Below are 27,586 nucleotides of genomic sequence, written 5' to 3' on the forward strand. Positions count from 1 at the left end.
TCTCCGGCTCGTAATTTTTCAAACGCTTTCAGGTTATTCTCGCGGGGACATTGATTGATGACAGAAACGCAGCCGCATAAAAGATTCTTCTGCCCTCTCTTCTCCCCCTCCTGCCCCTCTCCGACGTTCCAATAATGAAAAGGAATGTTTAAAGACTCTCTCCGAACGGCCATAAATTGCTGATGTTTTATCGTCGTAAACACCGCAAAACGGAACCGAGGATCGAGGCGGGTTAAAGATCGCGTCGTAACTTTTCGGTAGCCGTTTTGGCGACTCCATCGTTCGTCATCGAATGATCACAAATCATTCTTATAATATTGGTTAATATTGTAAAACAGATCAATTTTTCACTAATGTACTCGAGATAATTTAACGCTAAACCTACCATCAAAATGTCTGGGTTAGGATTTTTAATCAAAGTCCCAAAATGTCAATTACTTTCAAGGCTCGGTGAGTTTATCGTCACTTTTTATTCAATTTTCTGCTTCATTCGACTTTCCTGAAATTTAATTGATTGTTCATTGAACAAAGAATCAAAAGGGCACACGTTTCATATATTTCATTCATTTTGTAAGAGTGTGTATGCCAAGGTTGCATAGCGTTTTTGTAAATACATTTAATAATTTGTTGAGTTTTTTTTATACACGATTACACGAGAATAAAAATTGAAAGAACATTTATTCAACCACTCGAAGCTCGACGAAATGTTTCCGTGAAAGCTTTCAATTCAAAAGCTTTCGGCGAACTTTTAATACCGGTAAGTTTATTGTTAATGTTGCTACACATTTTTCTGCTGGACGCAGCAGAATTTTCAACGAACAGGTAGCCCGTCAGGTAATTCCGCGAAGAATTTCCAGCTCTGTCAAACGATAATCCGCTACGCTTATCCGACCCGCTATTTATTTCGTGCAGCAGCGTGTGTTACTTTCACCTGGAGCGATTGCGGGCTCGCTGCAGGAGATGCAAGCAGAGCTCGAGGAAGTGTACAAGGGATCACGTACTTTCTTCGAAACGTAGAAATTCTGTCGGCGATCTCGCGGCTCGTTACCGGGCGTGCGTTTTCCTCGGACCCCGCGCCGGAGATAATTCCGTAGAAATACACGAGTTTGTTAAGTCCCGGACTAGGTACGTTTCTGCACCGGGACCACGGGGCTGACAATTGATTAACGATCGAAGTATGCAGCTGAACGGTACTCGACTCGCCTTCGAACAAAATGTGAACAAGAACGAATAAGATTACACGTCCCATAAATTACACGCGGGTACAAAGGGACGTTTTTGCCGGGGACTTTCTGTCCCGGGAATCATTTTTACCGGGGAGCCGCCATTATCGTTTCGCGGCATTCAACTAGTATGCTCTGGTAAATATCAATTCCGATCGTGACTGTCCACAAGAACATCGAAAGATCGTCGTTGTGGCTGTAGCAAAAATTAAACAGCTCACTTGGGAGTCATTTAACATCTTCTTTACCACAGGCTGTCCCAAAAATGTACTTTTTTCAAACGGGTGATTCCCGAGGACATTTGCAGTAACTTTTTCCTTTGTAGAAATGTTCTCCGTGGCTTTGTTTCGGAGTTATTAATGAAAAATGTGGACCAATCAGAGCGCGGCTACAGCGGAAGGGCCCGCCTCGGCCAACGCAATGCCGCACAGTGGGCAATTTGGTCGAAACTCGATTCAAAATCAAAGAACTTTCGATAGAAATGACGTAGAGCGATGAAATTTTTTTTAGATTATAGCTGAAACTTTGCAGAATATGGGAAAAACAGGGAGATTATGGCAAGAACGTTTTTTAACGCTGAGAAAATTCGTTAAACTTGCATAATTTCGAGAAAATTGTGGTTTTTCCAATACCAAAAAATTTTTTTCCGCGCGTGGTATTGAAAAAACTACAATTTTCTCGAAATTGTGCAAGTTTAACGAATTTTCTCAACGTTAAAAAACGTTCTTACCATAATCTCCCTATTTTTCCCATGTTCTGCACAGTTTCAGCTTTAATCTAAAGAAAATTTCATCGCTTTACGTCATTTCTATCGAAAGTTCTTTGATTTTGAATCGAGTTTCGACCAAATTGTCCACTGTGCGCCGCGCCCAGATTGATCCGTGTTTTTTGTTAATAACTCCTTATTGAAGCTACAGAGAATATTTTCGCACAGGAATAAATTACTAGAACTAACCTCGGGAATCTTCTCTCTCAAGGTACACCCTGTTATATAAAATTGACGTATCTTCTCGAACAAATTGCTCGTTAAATACTAATATGAGAATTGTTATGAGTTACAGTGTACGGTAATGTTTAGTCGTGCCTCAGAGGGCTATAGTCGAATGCAAAAGGTTAATCAGATTGTAGTTTTTGAACTGTGAAGAAGTTTGAACTGTTAATTCGTGATTTTTGCCGGCCTCTTGCTCACCCGACAGTCTGATAGACTCCGTTGAGCAATTACTAGAGCCATCACTTCCTCGTAACTATGTTGAGGCGCTCGTATTAGGACGCTAATTGCGTTCGGGGAGCGAGTTTCGCCGGCGAAATCCGCGAATGAAAATCCCTGTCAGTCTGCAGGTCGGTTGCACGTTGGCATTGTGGCCTCTCCGACCATTCTGATCGCGAAATAAGGTTAAAGAAGAAGCGAAACAGTGGCTCCGACGGTTGACAGCAACGATAAAATCTCACGGGATAGCCAGAAGGCAGCGGAGCGGTCAGGGAATTTATTTACTCTCGGTTGATTGACAGAATTCTCCAAATGTATTAGCTGATCCACACATCTTTCTAAATTTTTCACGACAACATTAAGCATTAATTACTTGCATTTTAATTTTTTCGTTCCATTTTCTAACAATGCCTCTGAATTAGGAAACTCAATTTAATCCTTCGCTGTTGGATCATAGTTTTATTGGCCATGAAATGTTTTATTCATTTGTTGTACGAATATTTTCAACAACGTGTCAGGAGCACTTGTTCTTTTTAGTAATCATTTATGATTCGATCTTTTCAAGCCTTAAAAGGATATATAAAATATGTTCTAAAAATATATAATACGAGTTACTACAGGAAACTAAATTACAACAAACTGGAGCGAAGGAGGAATTTATTTTAGGATAGTAGCTTAAAATTCTTCTAATGTTTTTACTGTTTTAAGTTACACCTACTCATTTTCGCTATAAACGCGTAAAATCCGCTGTCTAATAATCACGCTGAAAAATTCTCGGATTACAAAACTCCTGTAACAAATGCACAAATTCGAAGTTGCACGGGCTTACAAAGGATTAAATAGAAAATATCGTTCAAGCACATATTTCAAACTGCCTTTTACAAAAACAGGGAGGTGAAACGAAAATTTTTGTACAAAAATCTCACATTCGTACGAAACGTACGCTTGTACATAAAATATACAATGTAAAATAGAATAGTGGGACTTGCCAATGAATGCCGATTATTTTTCTAGAAAATAGAGCATCGCATCGCCGAGGCAATATAAGTTGTCGAACATTGTTCCGTCGTTACACGAACGTGTAGAAACTTCAATAATACTCGAACAGCCGAAGTACACAGCGCGTTAACTCTCCATGGAAATCACGAGGAAAATACATACATAGAGAGCGGAGGGCCTCGTGTGTGTACGTAGCCACGTGGAATGGATGGTACACACGCGTCGAAAAGTATGCACGCGTCCATTACCCAACGCGTACGTGATTTCCGTGGGCTCTGCGCAGAGCGTGTTCATAAAACTCTGATTTGCCGTTTAATATTTTCAAACGAGCCTCGTCGACCTCTTTTGTTCGCTTTTTAATCGTCCATCTCGAATTTCACGCGGACCTGTTTTTTATTTCATTCCACAGCTTCGAACACCTAATAATCCACTTATGCCAGAGCAAACGACGCGTCGTTTGGACAGTAGCGACCTCTGCGAAATACTCGCGACGTCCCCAGGTCATTTAAGTATGCACATCAATTAAAGAATTGTTTTCTGCACTGAAACTATCGAACACAGAACGTGACCATCTCATATTTGTTACTTTATAAAAATAACAGGGCTGCAATGATTACGATTTCGTGTGATTTTTATATAACATGCACTCAAATTAATGCACTCGATCCAAAAATAAAAATGTCCTCGTTCGAAGAAATGTTAAATACTAGTGTTGAAATATTTAGACGTAAAAAATAGCTTGCACTACAATTATTGAGATTTTTCGCGATTCGTGCAGCACGCATCCGAATAAATAAACTTGATCAAAGAATAAAGGTACTCTCGATCGAAAACGTTCCACTGTTCAAATATTCGGAGTGCACCGTGTACACACGCCATTAAAAGTTTAGACCCAATCGTCGATTCTCGGATAGACCGTAAATATTCAAACGAGTTTCAAACTTTCGCAGCCGACTACAAAACGAAGTATGCTCAAGTGCACACCGTCATGCACAGAAAAAGAGTGCGATCATAATTCTCCGTAAATTGATTGTTTTCATGGCTAATGTTCCGACGAACATTATATTGAAATACAATATAATTGAAATATAATATAATAAAAATACAGCTCTCCAAATTATAGCCCAGGACTTTGAAGAACTTGCGATATATTTTTATATTTTTCTTTCATATACAGTAACCGCGGGTTTATAGTTGTTATAAATACAATATATGTTATAATTGTGCTCCATTGCAATTACGAATTACATTGTAATTTAATTGAATGAAGTTCTGAATTATAAATTGCAATATAATTGAATTACGATGTATTTTATAATTGTACTCCACAGCAATTACGAATTACATTGTAATTTAATTGACTGAAGATCTGAATTATAAATTACAACATAATTGAATTACAATTTAATTCAATTACTTTGTAATTATAATTCTGGAGTAATTCAATTGTAATTCTGCACAACTCTGTTTCACTGTAACAGTAACGTAAAATTGTAGATTATTTTTAGATTGCTATAATATCCGATTAAAGCTTGAAGCTATGGCCGCAGTGAAAGGGTTCGAGAACTTTCGACGGTGGCTGTACAGCTTCGATTCACTCTTTTATCGTTGCACTTCTTTCGGAGAGCATCTCCTCGGTGCAGTGCTGGCAACCGCTTCAGAGTTCGTTTTATTGCGAGGCGCGCTCTCGACAGTAATTGTTATTGAAATTTCGTCGATCAAAGGCGTTAATCAAACACACGGCGTTATTATTAATTAATTGCGTTCCCGGTGCATCTCCCGGTTCGACGGATCCATTCCGCACGCATCTTGTTTGCTAATGGCGGTGACCAGGCATAAATTACCTGCCCATTATGATCTGCTAATCAGATCAATTTTAATTACGCGAGAAACACACCGAGCCCCCCCCCCCCCGTGTTCGACGAAAATCGTTACCGGGGTGCATGACCCGAAATGATCCGACGACGATGTCTCTCGTAAACAGCTGCTGTAATTATCAGTTTTTAATTGTCTACAAGCTGCGCACGCTGCTGAGAACATTTTAATTGAGAATCGAAAATAAGGTCACGGGCAATATTTTAATCAGTGTTCAAGAAAAATTATATTGTGCAAATCTCTAATTACTTTTCCTATTATTTCCGGAAAATCCATTGGCTGCGTATCTTTCTAAAAAGAAAACACAGACAAACAACTTATCGAACACACTTGTTCAATTACTCTTGAGCCCTCGTGCATTTTTCAAGAGAAGCGAAGCTGTGCGAGAAGAAGGCTCGTTAAAAATTCGCATTGTTACCGACCGAGGCGAATCGGCTGCATATAAATCGCGATTGCTTGCAGGTGAGGGTAGCGAGAAACTTTCCGGAGTCTTAAATTTCCCCGTTGTTGCAGCTCTCTCTCCTGTGGACCAGTTTCGAGTGGCTAGGGTATGCATTCAATGGAGGAGTCCATCCTTTTCGTGTATTTCGGATCGGTACGGTTTCGCAGCGACTGGTGAGAGGGCATTCGCAGGGTATTCTGGGATCTAATGCTCCGCAGGGGGTAGGTCGCTTCAGTATGCATGCTGAGTAGGGGCTAGTCCCGGGGGTGGTTTGCTATAGTTGCCGGAGAACCGATTTCGCAGGAGTTTCGCATCCTTAAAAGTGGAATTTGCAAACTCGCTTTGACTCGATCGTTGGGGCTGTAATCTTTCTGTTAGACTGATTCTTGCTCGCCTAACTGACCGACAATGCTGGAGACCTATCTACAGAGTAACCAGAGAGTACGAGAGAGAGAGCAAGAGAGAGACGGTCAGAGAAGGGTGCGAATGCCCTCAGCCGGAAATTCGGTAATCGATAGCAGCTACGTGCTCGATTCGGTCGCACGGTTTCGAACTATCTGGTCGGAGCTAATTAATGAGATTAATGTCCAGTTAAGTTGACTCGCGTTTCCCCAGAACAGTCTCTCCCTTTTCCACGGGATTTTTTCGGCTCTCCGAGCTACTCCGAAGCAAATCCTCGGCGTGATTGCGCGCTCAAGTACTAATTAGAGGTTACATAAACGGGCTGCGAACACGTTTATTCTCGTCCCCTGATCAATAGCCATTTGCATTAACATAACGATGTGACGAGGAGACGGCACCGACAAGCCTCGCTAGAGATAGTTTATGATTTATGGGTCGCCATAGAACGCCGCAGCTACAGATCTTTGAGCACGAACCGATATCGGGCACTGCGACGTCGTCCTGTGAAAAATTACGATCCTCTGTCTCTCTTCCTCCTCTTCTCTCATTCTGTCTGATTGTGTCTCTCTCTCTCTTTGACACGCGCCGAATTTTAATCGAGCAAACTTGTAGTATTCGTAATTTTTGTTAGACAAAAATAATCATTTTGAAATGTTCTTTTCGTTGCAGGAAGCGCGCCAGTTGCTACAGAAAATAAATCCTTTCACCGTAAACAAGGTACGAATAATAAATAAATGTAATTTATAATACTTCCATCTCCATAATTTTTATCGAATACAGGATGTTTTATATAACTAGACTTCGACAAATTCGATAAAGAGAGAACCGGGTTCCTTCGACGTGAACGCGACACGGTCGAGTGTTCCTCGTTCGCGGATAATTATCTGGTGTGTACAGTAAATTATGCCGCGGCAGAGATGAAAAGAGCAAGCATAAAAACGTCGCTTTCAATCTCGGAAAAATTTTAATTTAATCGTATAAACGAGATCACGAACGTGCGGAAAAACTGTCCTGCGCCCGTGAAATATACCCGGGACGAATTATCCTCTTGCCGCGTTTTGATTACCCACTCCACACAGTTTCTATCACTGGAAACGTTCGTGTTCGGTGAAATTGTTAGTTAGTTGCCGGTGGACACTGATAGAACATTAATATTCAGACCGATCTAGACGAAAAAATTCTTCAACCCCTGAGTTGGCACAATTCGCGCTCTTTCATATTTAAACTGATGTGAATCGACCCCTTCTCATTGTGAACTTTCTAGAAAAAGCAAGCATTAAACTTTTATATCAAATTTTCTCCGGCGTACTTTTCAGAAAAAGCAACCATGTTCATTTTCAAGAACATTCTTTAAACCCACATTGATGGGGGATGATAAAAATTGCTAAAGAGAATTTCTCAACCCTTCCATGAATGAATACAAAACATTCTCCGGCGTACTTTTCTGGAAAAGCAAACACATTAATTTTTAAGAACACTACCATCTAAATTGATGAGGATTATGGTAAAAAATTTCCAATAAAATATCCAACCCTCCCGTGAACAAGTACAAAATTTCCCCACCGTGTATTTTTCGGAATAATCGAACGTACCGATTTTGATATGAATATTTGCATCGTGTACAAGGAGTTTCATCGTTGTATTTGAATTTAACATCGACGAGAATATTTTTGGAATAATGTACAAATAATTTCAGCGACAGTCAGTATCAAATAAGCTCGTATAGGATTCGGGAGTCTGTTCCATTGCCTCGGCTGGCATTATCGCGCGAAACCAAGTCCCGAATTAGTTTTAATATCGTGCGGGGGTGGAAGCTCTTGGGGAAGCGTCGCATCGATCGGTGTCGGGTCTTGGCGAGCTTTTATCGTGGAGTGTACAGTGTTGGTAGGTTCGCAACTTGTCGGCGGGGCTGTACTTTGAAATAGAAATGATTAAAGTTTTAATAACTGGCACGCAAGCTTTGCTCGCGAGCAACATTGTCTTTGATTACGACAGTAAAATAATCATGGCTCTCTCCGGGGGTTGTTGGCTCGCTCTCTCTCTCCTTCTCTCTTTCGCACACGTTGAAAAAACAATGACGTTACTTTACAGCCGTCGGGACGGCGGAGTCACTGTATTTTTACGATTATCACCGGTTATTGTTGCCGTCATTATTCCCTATCGGCGGAACGGTATTTAATGGAGTTATCGATTATTCAGACGTTAAAATTCAGCCGTCTCGTTCGTTCTCGAAATAAAACGAAATCGCGGACGACCTTCCTCCCTCCAATGGAAACATCGATGAAACCCGGGTTTTCGAATAATTAATTATTCCCAGGATTTTCCTTTTCGGTGTTTGTGTTTCAAACGATCCGCTGGGAACACCATAGAATGGGATTACGCTTTTCACTATTTCCCCAGTGTTATTGTTATTATTATTGCCAAACCGGAGAAATAATCGTGCTGTTGGATGTTTCAGGGTTTAAGCTCGATAAAATGTTATTGAGAGAAAAGGGGTGAGTGGGAGAAAGGGGAATAAAATACGGTTTTCTTGTATCTCAATTACGGCACGAACGGGTTCGTTTCTTTTCCGTTTCCCTTCCTTCCTTCTTCTCCTTTTCTCTTTCTCTTCTTCGTCTGTGTATTCTCTGTAAATCCCTCGCGGATATCGCGCTTTATGTATGGCTCTTATCGCCGAGCGTACCTTCTTTATCGTTAATAGGAGCCGCGTTTTAATGCTTAATAATACCGTGGCAGGATTATTCTTAGAACCTCGAAAACGTGTGCCCGTTCGTGACCACGGGAACGAACGTCGGAACAGCAACAAAATGCTAGCTTCCCTGTCGACAGGCGGAACACTCTCTCGCACAGAGCCAAATAATACCGACGACGGGAAAGTATTTCGCGAAATTGGTTAAGGTTATCGCCGCCCTGCAGTGTTGCATAATACACGACCGAGAGAGCTCGGAACTTTTCGACCCGTAATATCCTCCCGAAAGAAATCGCCGGGAAGAGAACGAAAGTTGAAAATACTGTTGCGTCGAGTGGTGCTTGATTGCAATTAAAACTTATAATTATTATTTATTTTTTGAGGCAACTATGCGAGACAGGAGGGGAAATCTTTCAGCTTAAAAACTGTGTACATAGCAAGGAATGGTTGAAGACATCGCTGGAGTTTTGCAAGCTTCGCTTAATTATTTATTCTCACGATTGCCTCTTCTTCAAACTCGTGACATAATCTCCGAAATGTTTCGTGACTTGTTTATTTGATTTCGAACATTGTCCAATGTAAAAATGAGTCTTGAATATACAATATAAACTGCACAAAATAGCGGTGGTAAAATCGTGCCCGCGCCATCGCTAATTTTTGCAGCAACATTTTACAGGGCCACGGTTTTTCCTCGCGAAATTCTTTCCGCACACGCGACGGCTTTCAGCTGCGATTTGTTTGTTCGATCAAGTGGTTCTTGCCAAGGGTGGATGCGCGTAAGTAAGCATTACTTGCCGACTAACACGAGATGGGTTCTCGCGATTCGTTTCGTTGCAAAACACGCCGCCATAAAATGTGTTGTTGACTCGCTCGATATTCTCAGCGTAAATGACTGCGCTCGAGCCACCACCACATTTCTTTTACCCTCCTCCTTGTTAAGAAGAAACAGAAAACAATTGAATTTTTCAAAAATCCAATTCAATCTCTACATACTTAACAGTTATATACCAAGATACTTATTATTTTACCTAATACCCCTCAAATATCACGTAATGAGATGTCCATATGGATTTCGCAGAGAAACATAATCTTCCTATACGAAAAAAAATGGTTGATTCAAAGCAATGTAACCGGCGTCCATTGTTCTTTTGTTACGGGGGCCAAAACTGAATTAATTCCAACGAAACTTCCTCGATAAAAGTGCATTCGATAAATATGGATGCGCGGCTCGGCCGGGCCGAATGATAAATTCAAATTCCGGCGGCCGGCGTTAAATCATTTTTCAGCGAGCGGCGCGTCGCGGCGAGCCCTATTTGGACTCAATTAGCTCGAACAATTATTATCGTTTCATTTGCGGACGCCGGCGAAAAATACGAATTTTCGTGTTCGCCCCCCGCCCACCTCGAATTTATTAAAAGTCATTATTAACTCCGCCCCGTTGACCGCCCCGTCCCGCCCACCGAACCCCACTCTCGTACCCGGAGCTCGTTCAACTCGCATCTCGCACGGTAAAAACATTGCAGAACGCGCGCGTTATTCCCGACGACTATTAAAATACGCTGCTCGGTTAGAAATGACTCGAATTTAATAAAATATAATTGCGGTGTCCACCTTTCTCCCCCCTTCCCCTCTGTTCTTGCTCGTGGGAGGAGACTGTGGGCGTGGCTTCGCGGACACTTGGCGTGTGTGCGCGTCACGGTTCGTTTTTAATTATAAAATATTATCCGTTTCGTAAATGCAATTTCATAAATGCACCGGCGTCTCTCTCTCTCCCTCCCTCCCTCCTCGGATCGATAACTCGAGTCTCCTCCGACCCCTTCCGTGTTTCCTCCCCCCCCCCCCGCGCTTTTGTAATTATCTTCGAGTTCGATATATTTCCGCGGGACTCATTGAAATTTCATTTAAATAATCGCGAAACTTATTCAAAGCTTATTCAAATTCAACCGGACGAAATGGGCTATTTAATTCACAGCGGGAAAAGTTCAACGGCGACGCCATCTGCGCCCTCGGAACGTTAGAAAGTAATTTAACATATTTTTCGCGGGGTTTGAAAGATCAGCGAAATTGCTCGAGGAATCGCGAGGGACTTGCTCGTTTATTCAAAATTATTGGCATGCGGATTTTATGCACTTGTAATAAAAATGAGTCGGTGAAATAGAAAACACTGAGAACATTCAAAGAATTTAATACTTAACGTAGACAATGTTTATTCTGCATAAAAATCCGCATTATAATAATTAGGCTGCGGATATTATGCATTTATTAATTAAGAAGATTTAAGGACATCAGCGTACAATTTCAGCTGAATAAGACAATTAATGGAAGAAAGAAATTTCTATTTGGCTCCTGTGTCTTGCAAACAATGCAAACATTTTTTATTCTGCATAAAAATCCGCATTGTAATAATCATAAACACATCCAGAAATCGTTTCGCATAAATCGATCGCGCACAAACGACTGGCTGGCTCCATTATTTATTGAATAATGAAGACGATCGCGCGCAAAAATGGCGAGCACAGTGATGCGAGTTTTTGTTTCCAGCGGAATGAATAATTGGAGCGCGACGCGAGAATATCGAACGGGTATGTGTAGAGCCTGTGCTTCATACAGCGAATTAATATATCCACCACTTCGTTAATTACTCTCGAATCTAATAATCCCCGCCCTTCCCCCGTCACTGTCTGAATTTCATCGATCTCTCGCGTATTCAATCTCTGCAAAAATAATTTGACGGTTCGCTATAATAGATAGATATAGTGCATGCATACACGAGTACATCGACGAGCGAAACATTACCGATCGATGTAATTAACGGATACAGCGGTTGATCCGGCGATTCGTTGTTTTTCATTATTTTTAATCAGCCCGTGATAGATCCTTACCCGGTACGAAATTCATATCCATCGAACAACAAACGGACTGACAGTTCATCGGCTCTCGTAGTTAAAAGTCTGTCGTGAAATCCCCTGTAGGACAGGCTTTTTTCAGTATTCGAATCCTGGTTGACGTGGATGACGTTCGAAATTAATAAAAAAATATCGTCGACCGAAAATTGTGGTGCGCGCGACGCGCCAACATTTTTTCCAGTTTCTCTGTACATATTACCGTTATCATGTGTCGATAGAACTTGTGAAAATAAATATGGGAAAACGAAAAATGGAAGATCAGGTAAATGGAAAATTAATTTGGCAGATTGGAAAAGAAAGTGCTGGCGAGAAGAAAGTATTTTTCATTGTCATACTGTATATTATTATTTTGTTTATCGAACTGTAATATATTTTTGTTAGCACTGTACATTGTTATTTTTGTTTTTCTACGTTGCATCAAGTTTTGGAATTGTTATCGAGGCAGTATGGGCAGAAAATATGAAACAAGAAAGTAGTTAATAGCAACAAAAGACAGAGAAACTAGAATACCCATTGTACAAGAGGCGAGGCACAGCTATTAACCCATTCCGACTATAATTACGGTAATTAAATAACAGGAGAATAGGAACCATGGAATTGAAAGGAATTAAACAGGTCCATATGACGCTGTTAACGACACAGTTCCCAAGACTCCGTTACATGAATCTCATTTACTTCAGAGTAGAATAAAATGAAACAAAAGATTCGTTTGGAAGCGAAAAAGTCTTATCAGAAAATATATAGCACATACAGTCATCAGCATATTCAAAATAAAACTGTGTTTGAACCACGGTTGTGCAATAACTCAATGTGCAACGAATTTTAAACATTTTTATCAAACTGAAAATAACGGAAATTCGTGTTGTAACCGATATGCAAAGGAGGAGATTAGAGTAACATTTGAAATGTTATCAAAACGTTTGGTTTGTTCTATTCGTTCGAATTTCCGGAGCGCGCGCGGCCAACAAAAGCCGCAGCGCATTAAATTACAAAGTAACAGTTTGATAGTATATCTAAAAGCTGCGCCCTGACGGTCGGATAATTAATTCCATCGAGCAGAATTCGGCCGCGTGTTTGTCGATTCAAATGTAGCAATATTATTTTGCCGAGCGGGAACGGAACGAAATTCGAGTGTGTTCGTCCCGATGAAAAATCTACCGTACAGGCGAATTTTTTTATCAATTCCGCCGGAAACAAATTTGACCGGCGTTCAAAGTGAATTAAAGGGGACAATGCATCAACCTCCTGTTCCATTAACGTCGTGACACGCGTCCGGAGCTGATGCATTTAATTCGCAGGAGCATGCTCGATGGCGAATCGAACGAACGACCGGAAGAATTCGCTTTCGAACGCGATCGATTCGAAGAGAAACGAACTTGTAACGAGCATGCTCCGTGCGATTCTTTTTCGAGGGCATTTGGGGACCACCGAGTTCGTAATTCGTCCAAATACAGGGGACTAGAGTCGACCGACTGAGATTTGTGTCCCCACTCTACCTTCCCCTTCCACGTTGCTACTCCCACGCTTGCGGCCCGGTCACGTGACTAATCCGGTACGGGCAGAGAGAGTGTAACTGTATTCTTTCTTGTTGGCACTGACTATAGCCAAAAGAATACTAACCAAGGATCAATCGCAGCAGTATAAACGTTGCCTGCATTAATTGCAAGTATCTTTTTCTTTCCTCAACAATTTCATACATTTTTAAATTTCCTCGGGACTTCGACTGCTCTAAATTGTAAATTATTCATTGCTGGTATAAATATTCGGATTACGGAAGCGTCGAGTGCAGTCGATCGTCGAGCGTTTTTGGTCGCAACAGCGCGGCGATCGTTCAATTAACGACCACGGTTTTTGCGAAGTTGCGATCAGGTTTATCGCGATTCGTCTTTGGCGAGAGATGACGCCGATTCCGTCACCGATCATCGACTCCGCTCCTGTCGGAGCTCACTTTCACTTCTCGGCGTTACACCACGCATTCTCGTTCTGTTTGAAAATTTACATTCGTTAACGTCACTCCGAGCCGTGCCTTAACCGGGAAACACATGTCGCCGGCTAATTTGTGCGGACCGATGGGAAATTGGACGACAATTAGCCGGGGGTCGATATAAATTTTCATTTCTTCGACATCGACCTGTCCTCGAGCCGTGTAATCATTATTAAAGACGAGTAGCTGCAATGCGGCTTATTACGGGAATTAGTAGCTCGACTAATTTGCTGCTCCTTGCTTCTTAGCAGTTACAGGAAAACCAGTCTGTAACCTCTTACGTACTGACTTACATACTGGCTGGCTGACTGACTTACTTACTGACTTATTTACTTGCTCAGCTCAATTTTTGAATTTCGTGACAGAAATTTAAGTCCACGTGCAGTTTTCTTTACGAAAACTTGTTATGCAAAATAAAAAATGTTTGTATTGATTGCAGGACTCAGGAGCCAAATAAAAATTGTATTCTTCTTTTAATTACCTTATTTAGCTGATACTAATACATCGATGCCCTTAAATATTTTCAACATGTTCACAGCTTTAAGTTGTATGTACCTATTTTTGTCATAAATGCATAAAGATCCGCAGTCTAGTAATTACACTAAACCTGTCGAGCCTTAAAAGTAACTGGTACACGTTCCCTTACAAAAATGACGAGATTGATTTTATTTAGACTTCGTGCGGCTGGTTTTGCAATACGTGCTCTACTAAAGATATTTATACAATCAATTCTTATAAAATAATTGTTCTTATCTCAATAATTGCTAAATAATAAATCTGGTACCGGTCATTTTGGCCGGCGGTGGTAGGTTAAGTGTTAATGTTTCGAACGAGCACTCACTTCGTTCGTTCAACATTTCCCAGCAATTTTCATTCTATTCGATATGCAAGCCATTAAAACACAGCCTCAGTGATGCATTATCCAAACCAACGGTGAATAAACGAGTTTCAGGAACACGAAAGGAACCCGAAACCCGCCATTTGCTAATTTCAACGGGATTTCACCGCGATATCATTTTCGGATCGCGGTGACAAAATTGAATTTCACGAACGTACTAAAAGTTAATTGGAAGTTGCAAAATAGTTTGGACAGATCCGTCGGATCGCTTTTCGGTATTGGTGTCGTCAAAGAGAAGATGACATCGACCGATATGTATCCATATTAATTGAATTTTGTAGCGAAACTAATTCGGTTCTTTCTGCTTCTAGAATTGAATCCGGTGTACGGAATACATACGCAAACCCAGAGAAACAGAGAGAGAGAGAGATCTTTTGGGTCGGTATTATTTACATAAATGGAGCCGCGAGTTGTATATTGATTTTCGCAAACATTGCATGCGCTGTTTAATGGAAATTCTATTGATAGGATGTCGCATAAAAGATATACACACGCGAGGACGGTTTCGACAGATGGGGACGGTTTTTCGGTCGAAAATTCAACGTCAACCGGGAATGAATGAAATATAATGCACGAAAACGAGATAAAAATCCATTTTTCGAAGCTAAAACATGTTCGGTGTTGCGCGAGCGAACAGTAAAAGGAACGAGAAAGAGAGAGAGAGAGGGAGAAAAAATATGCGAGCACGTGCACATACATGTAAACGGGAGTCTATTCGTTGCCGGACATTTTCATATTACTTTATGTACCCCCGCCGCGCCTTTTTAATATTAATTCGGCCAGAAAACTTCAACGGGGAAATATTTAATGCAGCCTGTAACGTAATGAACATAATTAAAATACAATGTAAAACCGGGCTCTCGTATCGAATTATGCAAACGCGACCCGGGGCGGCGCGTTTATTCAGAAACAAAACACGCCGGGCCCGTACAATGCGTTATTATTCGGAATTTACGGCGGTACTCATGAGAACGATGGAAAAGGACGGAGCCGTTCCCCGTTACTCCGCAGTTCTGCTATCTTATCGCGATCTACCAAGGCTCTCGGCTCAAACGACAATCTACTTTTCGATCCCCCGACATTCCGGAACTCGAAAAATTCGAAATACCCTCGCAAATTACTCGAGAGAAATTTTTTAAAAATATTTCATTTCAGATAATCGCGGGTTTTTATGACGAAATTAATTAAATGTAATTTAAACGCACACAGATTAGAAGAATGTACAAACGTTAATAGTTCTATGAAAATCAATTATCGATTTAGCATCGATAAGATAAATCTGTTTGTTTGTCACATTAAATTTTGATTGCAGCAATGAATTTTACGAATAAAAATTTATGAAATAATTGATTGTGTACCATTTGAAAGATGTACGATTTAATAATAGCCATTACAAATTTCCTTCATCGATAACTGTTATGAGTAGACTGCGGATTCTATGTAATTATGGTAAAAATGGGTGGGTGCAATTTAAAATAGAATAAAGATTAAGAGAATTTAGAAACACGAATTTACTATTTTCAACGTATTAAAATTATTACAAGATAAAAGAATTCTTTATGTGGCCCCTCCTTCTTAAAATCAATGCACAAAATTTTTATTTTGCATGAAGATCCACAGTATAATTATTATTACCCGAATAAAAATCGCAAGGAAATCAGAAAGCTTGACATAATTGTAACAACCTCGCGAAACTATTTGTCAAAATAGGAATCGCAACGAGGTAGAATGAGAGCCACTGGCTGCGAGCAGGTTGACTACTCCGCCCGCAGCCCCGCCCCCTTCTCCCTACCATATTCTCGTTGATTTCGTGCTGGCGGGAAGCTCGTGTTACACGACGCGGACTATCTTCCGGCCAATCGATACGTACTTAATTAATTAACCGTTTGGTAGATCTCGCATTATTGCTAATTGTGAATCCGATGAAATATATTTGTCCCCGCTAATGAACCGCCTTAATCAGACCGCGCTGAGTTAATAGCAGGAAACATGGTCTCTCTATCTATCTCTCTCTCTCTTTCGCGGTTTTTCCTCGGGTAAAAAGCGCCGCGCACCTTAAAAGTTCGTCCTCGGAATAATAACGATTCATCACGGGATAATTTTAAATAATACGAGCGAATAACGTGCAGCCCGGTTAGAGGAACAGCTCGAGACACTTTCTTTATCGGGGAATGAATTCCTTTCGCCCCGACACAATTACAATTTATAATTTAACAGTGTACTCTATCGATCGCGCGACATCATCGCTCTTCGTTTTTCTTGGCTCATCTCTCTCTCTCTCTATCTCTCTCTGTTTTCCTCGTTCCGCGAGTGGTTTTTCGACGCGAAAACAAACGGAGGGAACGTTCACCTCGTCAAGGACACCGACACGCATCAAGCCCGATTCTTCTGCTAATTTTAATTAATGCCCTCGCAATTAGTTTTATCCTGTCTCGACCCGCTACCTCGCTACCGAGAACTCTCTGGAGCGTGTGAGCAGTTTTATGGGAATTAGAAAATTCTTTTCGGGAAGATCAGATCGAATACTGGTTAGTATATTTTATTTGATTTGTGTTTTGCCCGCGGTATCGAATTCGCAAAATTTAGTTTCGAGTTAGTGTTATAAATAGACTGCGGATCTTTATGCATTTATAGAAAAATACAGTAGATGAAATTCAAAATTGTTGGAAAATTTTGAAAATTGAAAATGCCAATGTATAATTTCTCCTCTATCAAAATCATTAAGGGAAGAAATAACTTTCAGTTTGGTTTCTATTTCTTGCAATCGATGCAGACAATGTTTATTTTGCATAAAGATCCGCAGTCTAGTTATAAATAATACTGACTCAAATATAAAAACTTTCCAAGTCACTTTCCAAGTTACTTTTTCTTTCGACGATTTCAATCAGTCAGCTACAACGTAAAACCTTGTTTCGAACATTTTATGTAATCACAGTTTCGTATCTCATCTATTCATTTTTGTCAGAAATGCATATAAAAGTCCATTCACAAGCGCGTGCAGAATCCGCAGCTTGCAAATAATCCAACTGATTAAACCCCTAGACAAATAATCAAACGGCGCGCCATAGGGGTAAAAAGTCCCATGGAAAGGGAGGGTCGTGCCCATAGAATTGAAGAGCCCCGTGGTTTACCGTGGTCGGCGTTTTTCTTTTGTTCGCGAGGAGAACCCCGGCTGTTTGTTCTCTCCGTTGGAAACCGACCATTTATGAGTCACTTTCTTAATTAACCCTTATCGTTACAAACGATACAACATATATTATGTTCTAGAAAGCCTATTCCAGTGCCTGTATGCGAAGAGAGTATGCGCGCGCGTCTCTGTGTGCACATGGATGCGTGTGGTACTCGCACACGTGGAACGCGAGGGAACGTGCACCGCTCGCAATTACAGTAAAACCGTGCATCATATTTCTCGACAAAACTTCCGATGGTAATTTCCATGAAATTAGAATAAGCATTTTCGTGCTGGCGCTGCGAAACAACAACCCGGGAGAAGAGGGAGCGCTTTCGCAAACACCGAGCGGCGGGTTATTAGGAAATAACGTCGTTGTCGCATCGAGCCACCCGGAATTATGTCGATTCCTTCGAAATATTTGATAGGCAGCCGCCAGGGGTTCTCAACTCGCTGCCAACCGCTAGTCGAAGAATTTATGGCAGCAATTTATTCGATGCAATCTTCGATCGTGACGACGAACACCGATATCTGAAATAATTTCTGAGCTGCCAGTTATGGTGATCTCGAGATATAAAAGATCTAATATATGAGCATCTCTCGAAATGCAATTTAACACGTTTGAAACTGTAGGTATGAGTAGACTGCGGATTTTATGCATTTATGACAATACTTTATGACAAAACAAAAACGAGTTTTTTGCAATTATCTGGAAATCAAGGCCGAAACAAAAAAAGTGATAGGGGTAAAAGTTCCATTTTGGGGTCCGCTACAGCTGGTTAACGTTTGGCCGTTTAAAAACGGATGACCCTGTATTATTTTCGCAACCTGTTGAACACATTAAGGAAGAAAATAAATTTCTATTTCACTCTAGTTTGTTGCAATGTAGATAGGACGTTTTTATTCTACATAAAGATCCCCGATCTAGTTATGAGCAATAGAAATACCTTTGTCTTCAATTCTCGTTCGCTTGTAGTCATTATTCGTAATTGAAAAAATAGTGGTCGACAAAATAATTATCCTGTTATTTTATTCGAATTTTTATGAGGAATAAAAATCTTGTAGGCCAATTGCGAGCAACAGGAATTAGATAAAGGGGTACTTTCCCTCTTAATAATTTTAATAGGCCAACGATAGCCTAACACAGTGCTTCGAAATTTTTCTAGTATTTTCAGTTTCATGTCTCACTGATTCCGCGAAATATATCAAATATATTTAATACTGTATTTTTGTTTGTTTTTTGGATCATTAATTTTGGTGTTCCGCAAATTTTTCATACAATCAAAAGTGTCCCCTGACTTCAAAAAAGCTAAGAACCACTGGTCCGTACACTTAAAACACTTCAGTCGACGAAACGATTGCATTCTACGACGCTTTGATCAATGTTCATCGCAATAGTCATCGATGCCGATGTAAAACAAGCCAGACGATCGGTATGTACGATCGAAAATCGCGTATAGGCGCGTGATTAATTAACAGAGTGAAACACAGTCCGCCGCGTTAATAAAGCAAGGAGATCTGCCTTATTAGATCTGGCAGCGATTACGAAACCCCGCGGATTCCTTTTCGTCTCACGGCCGACCTGGTTTCTCGAGCGTCGAGAGAAAAGCTCTTCTCCCGAGAGGATAATAAAATTCTATCCGATGTTTATGAAATCTACGCCGATTTATCGGGCCGCGTGCGCGAGCACGCACACGTCTCAAACACGGATAGTTTAATATGAAAACGCGGCGAGAGGCGTGTGCATTCCGGACAACGTTTACTTTGAAAATGTTATTCATTTTGCAAATGCGTTCGAGCAACAATCTAAAAGGCATATAAAACGCGATAAACGCGCGCGCACGGAGAGAAAAGCCTCTCCCGTTTTGCTCATTTCCTATTCAAAATGATTCGCGCCGTTCGTATAGGAATAGGGAGAGAGAGAGAGAGAGTGAGAGGGAGGAGTAACGGTACCCGGGCAAATGAAAATCCACCACTCTCGGTTATTGCTACATTTCAACGACGAGCCGCTGAATACGTCTGGCGATCGCGGAATATTTCCCTTTGTGCGACCGAGCGCGGGACCGCCCCGTAATTTTTATTCGATTCATTGTTGCCCGTCTCTTTCTCTGATTCGACCACCGAATTCGTTTGCAAGAAACAAATTGCCTATTAGGAGCTGCACTTCGTTGACCCGGTTCCTTCGATCATCGATTTAATGCCTGCAATGCATCCGGTCCGCAAACTCACCCTCCACTGGATTATTCGAAAGCCTCCCCGAACAAATGCATCTGCAGATCAATACCAACAGCTGTCCCGAAGGAAACGAGAACACCGTATACAACCTTTAAAGAATGCCACAATCAAAGCATAATTGAACGGGTGCCTGGAAGAAGGGCCTATATCAGGTTTTTTAAATTTTATAGCAGCGCAATTAGGAACTTATTTTGCCTTAACATTTAATAAAAAAAAACCGTAAAAGAAGTCTTTCAGTTCTTAGGCTTTTTCCAATGGAAGAAGGGTATGCGTCATTTTCAGCTGGTTTTTATTATTTAAAAGCCTAAGGCTCTTCTTCCAGACACCCATTCAATTGATTCGAATTAGCACGTCTTGTCCGCCACGTTGGACTTCGTCGTATCAACCCTGAAACCCGAAAGTGATCTACCAGAGTAACTAAAGAAAGTTGAACTCGATATAAATCCATAACGCGATAAAATACTTCATCTCTGACTGGGCAGCATATTTATTCCGACGTATCTAGAACTTTTTTATTTGCGCCGCCGCCGCTGCTTCGGGGAACTTTAGTTACTAAATCTTCCATTCAACGTCCTAGGGAAAATCCCTTCGGAATACTTGGCGAGCACAACACACAGCAAAGTGTTGCCAACTGTAACGGAGGGAGAGCCCGTTTATTCGCTTTTAAGAGTCGTTAAAATTCAGTGGAATGAATCCTTAAGTCCATCGTTATCCGCGGAACAGCTTGTCAATAAAAATATGGTCGAGTAGATGAGAGAGAGAGAGAGGAAGGGTCTTCTTTATCGACTGTCGACGGCGCGAATCTCTTTTATCGAGCGAGTTTGCAGCTGGTTTATAATGCACGCCGAAGCCCCACGCCACCGTGCCATTTTCCATCGTATAGAAATGTCGATTGCCGCGCTATCGCGAATTGCGTCGACGTATTGATATATATCGGCTTTTCTAGCGGGTTGACTCCAGCCCAATGCCACATTAACGTGTTATTCATTCGATACTAATAACTGGATCGACGAACGATCGCTTTCCACGATGATAAACGGTGTCTCCGTAAGCTACCGTTTAGCTTGCTTTCGGGGAATCCCCGAAAATCAGCCCCGTTAAATCACTAGCTAAAGGCATAATTTTATCCTAGAATTTCTATTTTGAAAGCACTGAAAAACGCTAGTAATTAAAACAATGAATCATCCTTTTTAACTATAATAATGATGTCTCGAAAGCCATCGTTTATTTGGCTTTTGGGGAATCCCCGAAAACACTAGCTAATGTTCAGTACTAAAGTACTGAAAAACGTATTCGGTTGTTGCATATTAGGATTTCACATCAACGTGAAAAAATTTCAACGCAAAATAATTGACCTCGTAAACACAGTTTTCGAATGGGGGGTTGGTCTAAAATAAAACCCCCTGGAAAACGTGTCAAACCGATACGAAAGTCGGGAACGGGAGGGAAGCTAATATTTAAAAAATATAATTAATGACGTCAACTCGGTCGACTTAATAAACGGTCGAGCACATAGATTTTTGTTCTACATTAAACTCGATACTTGGGAAAACACAGTTTATCGGTATCACCGGCTAAAAATATGTATTTACATAAATTGCGTTCGATTGGTCACAGTCTCATAAAACAAACATGTTTTATATCTCTATTTAAGTTGGAGATCCTCGATAAAACACGATTTATTTTCATACTGAGAGATGGGTATCGAGTGACAAATATAGTTTGTCAATAATTCTCGACGAGCTCTTCTTACTGCTAGAAAAAAGCAGCGAACGCGTTTATCTCGTTCGATGAATAATTTTTTCGAAGTAAAAGCGGTTCCGCGAGTGTGCGTTGAATTCTGCGAGGGCAAGTTGTAATTGAATGAAGCTCTTTTTGGGTGTAGAAAGGGGAAAACGTATTTTGCGACGAGCAGATTCAAATTGAAATCCGCCAAGGGAAACCGGCGACATCCGTTTAGCGTGTCACGCGTCGAAAATATTTCACACTTTGCGAAGTTTTGATGTCCCGGGAACCACATTACGAGGGAACTATCTTTAAAAGTTCCGAAGTTCGGCGGACCCGTTGTGGAACGGTTGGCCGGCCTGAAATTTTAAGCTGCGAAACTCTGAGCACCGACGAAATATCCCTAGACACGGATGGGACTCGTACAACCCTAACGCATACCAAAACTCCCACTATAATTGCAAAAAATTAAATAAATATGGGTGACACAAATCTGCAAATGATTATTAAACTAAAAATTGTATACAGTACCAAGAAAATAAATTAAAAAATTAAATTCTTGTCAAATTTAATATCTAGACAATTGTTTAGTTGGAACATTTTACTAAAAAAAAAAAAATACTGTGTATAAAATATGCAAATATAATATTCAGGCAATCAGAAAATATTTCGACTGAAACATTTCAGCCAAACATTTCGGTCGCTACCTAATTGCGAAATAAAACCGCGTTCAATCCGTGAAAAAAGCAGGGAATTTTTGTCGCTCGATTTTGACAAGACTATTAAGCAATCACGGCAGATAAAGCGCAAAGAAATGTCAGGCTGGAATTTTATTTATCCGACACGGGGGCACACGTGCTCGCGGCTCCATTTCCGTGCAGTCTTCAATTAATCGCTCATTCGAAGAAAGAGGTTCGTGCTTGGCTAACTATCTCGATAGTCGTGTGTCACAGTACACTCTCCGGCTATCGGATACCGATAATGAAAATTTAAAGGGCCTTCCACGCTTTCGTTTCCCCCTGCTCTCGCTTTGTGATAATACGAGACGGCCCGGCCAGGATTATCGTTACCCTCTCTAGCGACCGGTTCACCTCGCGAAATGCGAATATCACACGGAACGATAATTAAAAACCGTGCGCGAATTATTCAAGATAGGAGCGAGACAGTTGAGACATTAACACGAGCCAACCCCTTGCCTTTCAACATCGAATAAGTGTTGAAAATACGTTTTTTCAATTTTTTCAAAACAATTGTCCAAAAAGCAACTTTTACTATTTTTCTTCGCAATTCGTAAAAAGCTTGATTTAAATCGTGTGACATCAATCATGAGACTGACTGTATATGATATTGTTTTCTCAACATTTTGAGCTTCAGCAATTTATTTAATGCAAACGATTTTAATAATTGAAAACAATTCACGAAGCTGTTAATTTGTACAGCTGATGTAACCAGGGAGCAAAAATAACAGTTATTCTAAAATTTTGTACTATAAAAATCATGAATAAAAAGTTGATTATTATTGACATTTAAGATAATGTACACAAAATATAAAGAAAACAATTCGAAGTACAAAATGATTAAGAAATATCGATTTTTATACTTTTTGGTTACGAATAACAGTTATCAGTGTTCAAAAAATTGTTCGATGAAGAAAAACTGTTTCGATTGCTCAAAGCAGTTATCGATGAGAGAAGTTCATTTCGATCACTCATAACAGTTAATATTTTAGATTTTATTTTGCTTAAACAAAATAGTATTTTAGATAAGATATACAATTTTGAAAATGAAACATGTGTATTTGAACAATCTCTCTGAACCTGAGAATAAAATATTCCTATTGCAACAATATTTGATCCAGAAAATAAAATATTTCTATTTCAAAAAATCTGGAACACGAAATAAAATATTTCACTTTTTGCATTGTTGTTTCTATCTTTTGAATTCGAACCATTATTTCCAGCAATAATATTTCAAATTGAAATTGTAAATAAAAAGACAAAATACAGATATGGTCAATATACTTCAAATAAAATACTATTTTCAAACATTACTGCTTCATAAAAATTATTTTATTTTCAAAAATTCCTGCATGAAATAAAATATTTTATTTTCAAAGTTGTACATATACTTTCACACAAATAAATAGGATTATTTATTATTTACTATTTAGAATACTATTTTCCCCAGCTCTGATTTCAGTCGATGAAATACTTGTTGCTCTATGACTTTGTTTCTTCTCTGCTATAACAGTTATGGTCCCTGGACATAACAAAGAGGTTTGCATCACTGTAAAATAATTGATAAGGCAGATTAATAATATCGGAAAACAGGATGAACGTGTAAGTTGATAAAAGGTCGCGCAGTTTGTATCGCAGTTTACGAAATGACGCAGACATGATCGTTGTCGTCGGAAGTTCAGAAATCGGATTTCGAACCCAGCACAACCGTATTATCCGGCTGAATTACGTAATCGAGTTATCGTGGAAAATAACTATTTACACGTCTCGTTGTGTGCGCCCCATCGAATATCCCATTACCATGTTCCAACAAGCCTATTCCGCTCGGTTCGTTCCACTTGTACCCGGCATATTGTACGCGCGTCTTGTTTCTAATTACAATTTCATTCCTCTCTCTCTCACTCCTCTATCCTCTTTCAACCCGCCGTTTCCATCCCCTTTCTCGCGGTGCATTGTTCTCGCTGTAGACTTTATTCTATTCCGTTGCTTTCCCGTCGTTTAACCCCTTGCTTTCTGCAATAACAAAGAATGTGATCAAAGAAAGATTGTGAAGGTTTCATGCTTGAAAATTATTCACAATCTTTCCAGCTCCATACTGTTTTCTTTAAATATCATAAATGGAGAAGTCAGTGAATATACATCTTTATTTAATACTTTGCACTCGACTCCGAAAATATTTGTTAAGTAATGCCATATTTTTTTACTTAACTTGAAAATCATTTTTTATTACGATCTGAGAAGTAAAGCAAATTTTATTAAGATCTACAGGAGTGGGGAGAGAAGACTGCGGCGCGGTGAACACACTATATGTACAGTAGAGGACAAAAGTTTAAGAAGACGATAACTTTTTTAATATTGTACTACACGATTTGAACTTTTTTGGGAAGCTAGAGCAATTAGTTTACTAAAGGATGTGAAAAGAAATTTTTTCAAAAATTGCAATTGATCTTTACAAAGATCCACAAAACGTATTTTTTAAATTTTCGATATAGGCCCACATAAAACAGTTAAAAATTCAACTTATACTATTTTCTCAACAATTCCGATCAATTGCAATTTTTGAAAAAATTTCTTTTCACATCCTTTAGTAAACTAATTGCTCTAGCTTCCCAAAAAAGTTCAAATCGTATAGTACAATATTAAAAAAGTTATCGTCTTCTTTAGTGCGGTTTCAAACTATTGTCCGCTGCTGTATGTGTTCTTGTTGCACGAGAATATACATTTTTATATTTTATACCTCTTATTTTATTTCTATTTTAAAGCTGCATTTTAAAGCTCTGCGCTGTAAGTACATTTTCATACTAAATTCGCGAATATTCCGGGAATATACGGGCCGTAGTCAGAATTGAAAAATGTCAGAACGCTATTCTTATATCGCATTATATTGCAACGCAGCCTTAAATAATGTTCTACTATTTTAAATAAACTTTGCATATCTTCCGCAAGCATCGTGCATAAATTCTGCATTGATTTTACATAAATTATGCATATTTTGACATAGAAAATTAGCATGAAAATCCCACCGTCCGCTAATTAATATTATAAATCGTAACTTCTTATTTCACTAAGCACGTTATTTCGATTTTGTTAAACGATACAAACGAAGTATCGAAAGTCTTAAAAAGATTTTTAAAAAAAACGATGCACTCGCGATGAAATAACACAGCATTCGGTTCCGCCGCAGATATTTTTATCGGGCAATTCATTCCAATATCCGAGCGAATTATTTTTTAATCCGAGTTAATTATATTTAAAATATCTAGGTCGGGTTTAATAAAAGCGCGCTCGCTCGGCGCAGCTCGCTCCCGCGCCGCATTTATTCCGCGGAGTTACATTTACCTCGTTTACTTACTAATTAATTTATGTTTTTCTTTTCTCTTTTTTCTCTGCTTGCCGTTATATTCTACATTTCCTTCGCATGCTGCATGGAAACTGCGAGCTCGCTATTTTCCGTTAAGAGCGTTACGTTGCTGCTAATAAATAGCTTGAGAAATTAACGAATTCATTAACTGCGAAAAATTCATCAAAAATCAACATTGCTCGAAATTGCAAAGAAAAAATAAATATATCGTGGTTTCTTGAGAAGGGTGATTGCCGAGATCATTTCAAGAAGTTTCGTTACGGAGTTATTAACGAAAAATATAGACCAACGTTGCCATTGGCCGAGCGGGAATCCGTCCGCTGAAGGCGTGCTGTGATTGGTCTGCGTTTTTCGTGAATAACTTCTTAACGAAGCTGTGGCGAAGATTTTCGCAAAGGAAAAAGTTGCTTCAAATAAGCTAGGGCACCTAAAGGTACATTTTCAGGACACCCCTTCATCAAACTCTATCAAGGTTGCCATAAATAACAAAAAATTAGATGAATCGTTATTTCGATGAAGAAAGGACGGACTTAAATTGTGCAAAGATTTAATTCGCCGAAGCATCATCGGGCAGGAATCTCTCGAGCCATAATTTCCGAGGGTCAGGCTCGCATCGAACGAGCATGAGCGATGCCACGAGACCTTGAGCGAGCGCGGAATTGCATAATAATTCTCTCGCAACGATTTCCACAAGTTAAAAAACAAGCGGCGCGGCAAAGTAGGCCAGAGAATGATCAATAAGTTAAATGACTGGGGTATTCGTGAATCGGACCCCGTGCATTGTGCATTCAATGGGAGCCGATAATCAGGAGACGCGGAGAGCTGTTAAGAGGATCACGATTGCTCGAGGTTTATGGTTCGATGCACTTACAGCATCGCTCGGAATAATTTTCCATCCGTGCCTCTCTTTATTTTCTGCGAATATGTCGGTGCTCGTAACCGTCGTCGGAAGAATCTCTCTCACTCTCTCCGTGTGTCTCATTCTCTCCGCGGAGGTAGACACGTCGGAATGAAACACAAAATCAGAATGATTCATTATTTCCTCGGCGAAGACGACACACGTAGATACACGTTCGTCGAGTTTCCTTCTAATTATAGAGCCGATTCAATGGCCGTTCTTTTTTCTGCGCATTTCCGTTCGCGCAGAGACTCATCCTGCACTGTAATTGAATGTATTATTATTCGACGGTATTATAGTTGTTTTCTTGCGAGTGTCAATCAAATTCATAAAATTTTGTCGATTGGTGCAAGAAATGCCAAGGTACATAATGCACTTCATAAATACTGACATTGAAACTTCTTGCATCAGGTCACGGAAAGATTTTTAATGCAGGTTAAATAAAATCCATTAAGATGATTCTGGAAATTTATTTACAGAATAAAATCTAGTTTTCTTTTATCCATTAAGATGATCATGGAAATTTATTTACAGAATAAAATCTAGTTTTCTTTTATGCATTAAGATGGTTAAAGAAATTTATTTACAGAATAAAATCTAGTTTTCTTTTATCCATTAGGATGATTATAGAAATTTATTTACACAACAAAATCTAGTTTTCTTTTATCCATTAAGATGATTGTAGCCGGATAAGGAGTAAAAAATGCCCTCGAACCGAATTATATCGACGACGGGTCATTCGATAGGACACCAAGAAAAAACATACTGTGCAAAGTTTCAACCCTGTATCTCGATCCGGAGGGTAGTCTCATGGGGTAATATAGAAAAATCAGTTT

At 39.9% G+C, this 27,586-nt stretch overlaps 1 protein-coding gene and 1 long non-coding RNA gene across 9 annotated transcripts in view; one reads left to right on the top strand and one right to left on the bottom strand.

Annotated features, from left to right (window-relative positions):
- The window catches only part of LOC143215827 (uncharacterized), a 362,235-nt gene that overhangs the window by 41,973 nt on the left and 292,676 nt on the right, over window positions 1–27,586 (bottom strand). The gene's annotated exons all lie outside the window — the stretch shown is intronic.
- The window catches only part of LOC143215835 (uncharacterized), a 55,482-nt gene that overhangs the window by 9,228 nt on the left and 18,668 nt on the right, over window positions 1–27,586 (top strand). For both annotated transcript variants that reach the window (XR_013010458.1, XR_013010459.1), the window contains exon 2: window positions 6,818–6,865. This is a non-coding gene — a long non-coding RNA (uncharacterized LOC143215835). The remainder of the gene's footprint in view (window positions 1–6,817; window positions 6,866–27,586) is intronic.

Source organism: Lasioglossum baleicum, chromosome 14, assembly GCF_051020765.1.
Source record: "Lasioglossum baleicum chromosome 14, iyLasBale1, whole genome shotgun sequence".
Lineage (NCBI taxonomy): Eukaryota > Metazoa > Arthropoda > Insecta > Hymenoptera > Halictidae > Lasioglossum > Lasioglossum baleicum.